The 6,000-nt window shown below is 43.9% G+C and overlaps 1 protein-coding gene across 1 annotated transcript in view; it reads right to left on the minus strand.

Moving 5' to 3' along the window:
* The window catches only part of TMEM131L (transmembrane 131 like), a 146,251-nt gene that overhangs the window by 114,188 nt on the left and 26,063 nt on the right, over nt 1-6,000 (minus strand). The gene's annotated exons all lie outside the window — the stretch shown is intronic.

A 6,000-nucleotide genomic window follows, 5' to 3' on the forward strand; every position in this document is an offset into this window, starting at 1 on the left:
AACCTTCAGGCATCTCTGAGTTTTTCCAACTAAAAATAAATCTCAAGTATTTGGGTCAACAGAAATAAACATGGTCAAGAAGACTAGGGGGAAAAAAAGGGGGTCATCTAGCAAGATAAGACCTTGCAGTAACTGGCTTTCTAGAAATTCTGTGTCTAGGAACAGGGTCATGGACCCCACAGTTATCCTAACAGAAGGGGATAATGTGAAAAATCAAAGATGTAGCTTTCCCAGGAATAAACACAGAGAGTTACAGCATTCCCAGGGCAGAGAGATCAAATAACAAGAAGTTATGATCACCAAACTCTCTAAGCATACTCTAACAGTCAAAGCAATCTGCATAAATCGTCTCCCTACCAAAAGAAAGAATAATGTATGACTAATACCAGCCTCACAAAAGTCTCAGAAATTTCCAGCTTTCTCCTTATCTGCAGATCTTTTCAAAGTAATGTTAGGCTGAACTCTTTCGGCAGAGTCCTATGAAATACATTTCAGCCATATTAAAAGCTTCTGTGGTTGTAATGCCTAGTTGAACACATAATAATTCATAGATCAACCAAAGTATAAGTTAATTATGTCACTAGACCTTTGTGTTAACTCCCAAAGAGTTGAAACTAACCTTATGCTCCAGGAGTTTAGGATCTGATGCATTATAAAGGCTTACTGTGACAAGGAGAATGAAAGCTGTCGACCCCAATGGCTATTTTCCCCTTCCTCCTTAAAAGAAATTCTTAACTAGGCTCATGGCTGTAGGATAGATTTTTTTTACCAGAATACCTTGCAACCGAGATACAACCATGTTGCTAAGTTCTAGGAATGAGACTGTATGTTGACATTTTGAGGCTACTTCCAGGAAGTGGCCTTAAAGGAAAGAGGGGAACAAAGTCTCCTACAGCCCCTTTCTCCTCCCCTGAGGGGACATGAACTGCAGGTGAGTAGTCATTTTACACTAGTTTGTGTAAAATGGAGCCACCATCTTGAAGATCACAGAACTATGGCAGCAGCTCCGGCTTGCTCTTGCTCTCTCAGATAAGCAAGTCTAGAGGGAAAATACTACCTTGCTTACTTCACTTCTATCTTATTTATGCCACAGGGTTTTCTGTCTCACAAAGCTGATCTGATCCTGATATACTTCTTCATCATCATAGTCGTAGTAGGGATGGTGAGAATAGCAGTAACGCCTGCATATGCACCTAAGAGTTCTTGCCACGTGCCAGAAAATATATTAGGTACTTTATATATATCATTTCATACTTGCAACAACCTTGTGAGGTGGGCATTCTAAGTCCCATCCTCAGTTAGGCATCTAGCTTGGTCAATCAGAAGTCCTAGAAATGTGGTGGCTTCATTAATGACCTATTCCCTGCCAAACCCTGCCCACCCTCACTCTCTCACTCTCTCTCTCTCTCTCTCCTCTCTCTTTCTCTCTCTTTCTCTCTCTTTCTCTCTCTTTCTCTCTCTCTCTCTCTCTCTCTCACACACACACACACACACACACGCACACACAAAGTTTGAGAATATTCTCTTTACCCTTGTGCTGAAATTTCACAGTATGCTTGGTGGACCCTCTTAATCTTTCACATTGTAGGCTTCATGACTGTCTCCTTCATGACCTACCATCTCATCCATTTTCAAGCTTCCAGAATTTAAAAAAAATTTCTTAGCCATTGATAGCTCCCTCCCCTAAACATTTCTTCATGATGGGCTTTTTCTACCTTTTAAATTTCTGTCCTGTCATATTAAATGAGGTTTCGGGAGAGGGAGGAGACTAAGTCATCCTATGGTCATTCTGGAACCGATTTTCACAATTAGGGGGGAAAATGCGCGCGTGTGTGTGCGTGCGCGCACGTGCGTGTGTGTGCGTGTCTGTGTGTATATATTTTTCTTTGGTCTCAACAGGCTAAGGTAAGACCAAATCAACAAGACAGAAACCTCAGCAAGACCAAAGGTAAATACTTACACTTAAATTTTTGTTTTTTAAAGAAGGCAATGAACTACTTAAGTGTATATTGAGAAAAAGAATTTAACAGTTCCTGGTAAAAAGAAGGAAAAGAGAAAAAAAAAAAGAGGTTTAAGAGTTTTTTTTGTTTCTGTTCTTATTTTTGTTTGGCCATAAAATCAACATGGTCCAAGGAATTGACTAATAGAAGTGCTAATGAAATCTTAGGCTTCATTAAAATAAGTAAAGTCCAACCAAAAAAAGGAAAAAAAAAAGAAATGAATTCACCACACATGGCACCATTCAGATCTCAACTGAATCACTTTATCCAGTTTTAGCTAAACTTTAGCTTAAAAAAAGTTCTGACCCAGTTAACACCAGAACTGAAAATTAAAAAAAAAAAAAAAAAATGAGCAACAGTTTAGCCTGTAGAAGTTAAAAAAATAATTAGGTATAATCAAGCCAAAGATGAGATCTGATAACTGTTTCTGAATCTGTGAAGAACTGTGTGTCCAACGGCAGGGTACAGACCTGTTCTGCACAGCTTCGGGAGGCAGGCTGGGATCAGTGGCGGAAGGCCTAAGATGGCAAATGTGAAAGCTCAAAGAACATCTTAACAGCACAAGAGGCTCAATCCGGGCAGTCTAGTGCAGAGCTGAACGCCCGTCACCTGAAGTGTTCAAGGTGGAGCTGAAGAATCCATCAAGTGTAAAGGATGCCGTACAGGGATTTATTTCTTCACTGGCACAGAGTTGGCTGATTCCTGTCGAGACTGATACATCAGTGGAGAGTGTACCACAGCCTGGCCGCAGCCATGCCGCGTGATGCTGCAGGTCAGTCAGTAGTCTGGCAGATGAGAGAGCCGGGCAACTCCTAAGCCTCCCAAGGATGACTCTGAGCTCCAATGCCTGAGCATCACTAACGGTGGGAAAGGGACAGCCCAGGACCAGGGCTCCTAAGACAGAGGGCACATTCTTGGAGCTATAAAGCAGTGAATTCAGGTCTGACTCACCCGTAAATGCTAAAGAAGGGGGAAAAAAATGACTTGTGCCTACCTACAAAAAATGCAAGACAAAGGTTTCAGAAAATGAGAGGCAGCCCAAGTTCTCTACGTAAGACGACATTCAGAGAAAAGGACAACAAAACCAATCCAGGCTGACACACTACAAACGCAGAACCGGCTATGCTGTGCAGTATCGTGAGGTTTCTCTTCATTCCAGCAGGTTTTTTTTCCAAGAAAGGCTGGCAAAAGCTCAAGCTGATATAACTGCAAAGTTTGGAACTGACTCTCTCCGGCATATGTTCTATAAACTTCTAAATGGCAACTTCTTGATTGCCAGCATCCAACTACTAGTTTCCAAAGTGATTGAAATGGAAAAAGATGAGGGCAACTTGGGAAGGCCAGGCTTGCCCAGAAGGGCCGAACAAGAAGCTCCTGGGGACCCAGGGGTGACAGGAGCTCGACTCTTCATTGTTCGTATTCTGCATAAATACTAAGGGAGAACACATTCTGCATCTTGTGGAGAGAGAATTTAAAAGAACTGCATTCACCCTCTACCTCCCTACTTACCTCCAAAAATACACACTACATACACACAATCTCACACTCACATACTGCAGTTATCCATGTAGGTTGTACCAAAGAATGCACAGCCTCTATTCCAGAATCCTGCAAAAAACATTTTATGAACCAATGCACTAAAACACATGTTCCAGGATTTCAAATTAGACAGCAAGCCGGAAATGAGTGGGAGAGCTGAGAAAGCTGGCCTCGGCCCTTCTTGGCTCTGCTGCTACGATCCGGGCTTCTCGGCCTAGAGTGGACTTTTAGGAAAAGTTCCCAGCGCCGAAGGGCCCCTGACACTCTCTTCATCTTCTTAGGGGACAAAAGCATGTAAAGAAAAGGCCTGAAAGGGGAAAGGCTCCCTGCAGAGGACACCTCAAAACCCCTGGCTCTGTCTGGGACCCACTGAGCACTGTTTGTGAGTAAAGCAAGATGTTCATTTTCCATCCTCCTACATCTTCTCCCACCCGCCTCCTCCAACTTACATAAACTCAGAGAATGGCAGGCAGGCAGACAGAAAAGGAGCTGTGCCTTAAATCTGACAAAATACAAAGACCGAAGAGGCACCATAACGTTTTTCTTTATTTAGTCAAAAGCTTCAAAGTGCTTAAACACTGGCCTCTGCTATCAAAAGCTCTAAGGATGTTAACAGAAGCTGATTCTTGGAGAGGTACATCTGGGAGTCCACTGTGGAATTCTTTCGAGTTGTCTTTATTTTTGAAATTTTCTTGAGGAAAAGAAAAAATAAGTGTTTCTGTATTCTGTGATATATCTCTGTGAACAAAGATGAAATAGTGAAGAGTGGAGAAGACCACAGTCTGTGATAAAAACAGCCAGGCACCGATATTTGTCATCACTTTGTAATTTCACGTCTGTGAGTTCGGCACACAAGTGACTTTCTCTTCCAGAATAGGACAAAACAGCACCGACAGACATGTGATACACCTATGACATGGAAAATGCTTGGCCTGAGGTGCAGACTTCAAAAATATGCCTTTGAGAATATGAATAACATAAAACATAAGGCCTAATTAAAGCAAATTAACTCTCTAGGTAGATGATTCTATGGAGCAGAAAGTGGCAGACTGGGTCAGGGAGTCAGTCAGAGGTTTCCAACAGGGGCCAGAGGAGAGGTGCCTAAAACACAGGTGTAACAGGATGTTTTCAGCTTCAAGCAGCATGAGGCCTAACTCAGAACAAGGTAAATAAGAGTATTTCTCTCACTTGAGTCCCGTGACCTGAAGTCCTAGAGCAGATGGTTCCAGGGCAGGTAGATTCAGCAGCTCAACAGAATCTTCCCACCTTGCCATCCATCTGCCACCCCACCCCCAGCATCGCATCCTCGCCGGTGTTCTTTAGAGGTTGAGAAACCTTCCCCAAAGTCCTCAAGCAACATTCCCTTCAAATCTGTCTTCATAAACGTCCAACCCTAAATCATTCACAAAATCAAGGAGACAACCGTGACATTGCTGTGGTCACACCACACACACTTCTGTGCAGAGGGGACAGAATCAGACTATCTGAGATACATTTCTGGGGTTGGGGGAATAGGGCTGGTCTTCCCTGCCAGGCATGGCAACCCCAACTGAATAAGATGGGGGTGGGGGTGGGGCAGTTCCTGAAAGACATAAAATATCCCTCTGCCTCAGTGGGCCTCCCCATCCCCAGTGTAATAAAGCGGCCTGTGTTTATCTTTTGTATACCAGGCTTCCACGGAAAATTCTGTTTCAATACAGTGATCAGTGATCTGAAATGTTCTGTTTTGTTTTTCGAAGCTGTAGTTTAGGCCAAGCTTCTGGAGTAATACCTAGGCAAGTCCTATTTAATACCTTTCTAAAGAATTCCTATCCATTAAATCCACAGCCTAATCTGTTTTGATACTCTGACTCTGAATGGGATTCTCTTCCACCAACCCCCTTTCTGATTTCCGGTTACACCACCCTGGAGTGAGGCTGGCTCAGCATGCAAAGGCTTCGCTGGCACTGCAGGAATTCACCTTCACACTTCTTTGCTGGCCAGGGCTGACATCCCACTCCCTAAGCACAGGTACTGCCACATCCTTGTTAACATGCAGCAACAGTTTCCTACTGGTGTGCTAAAAGCTATTACCGCTCCCCCAGGGCCTCCTCACACCTCCCCAGGACTGAGCAACTAAAGGGTCAATACCTGGCAGAGCAGGCCCACCACACCCCTGTCTCAGGCCAGGTTTAGAGCATCACCTTAGTCAGCGGGTTGTCAGCTCCAGGAGAACTCTCTGCTGGCAGCTCCGCCTCAACAATCCTGTTCACTAAATAGCTCTTCACACCTTTCCCTTTCCCAGCCTCATAATCACTCCTCATTAGCAAAAAGACAACTTCCTGTTCTTCAGGTGAGTGGCCTGAAGCAAGGCCTATGGGTGGATGAAAGCACCTGGAAGGGACTCTCTCGGCTCCCGGCACCCAGCACGCACACTGCAGCCCATGTTTCCCTAAGTCAAGATGTCTCATTTTTTACTGTA

Source organism: Pteropus vampyrus, unplaced genomic scaffold (genome assembly GCF_000151845.1).
Source record: "Pteropus vampyrus isolate Shadow unplaced genomic scaffold, Pvam_2.0 Scaffold47, whole genome shotgun sequence".
NCBI classification, from domain to species: Eukaryota; Metazoa; Chordata; class Mammalia; order Chiroptera; family Pteropodidae; genus Pteropus; species Pteropus vampyrus.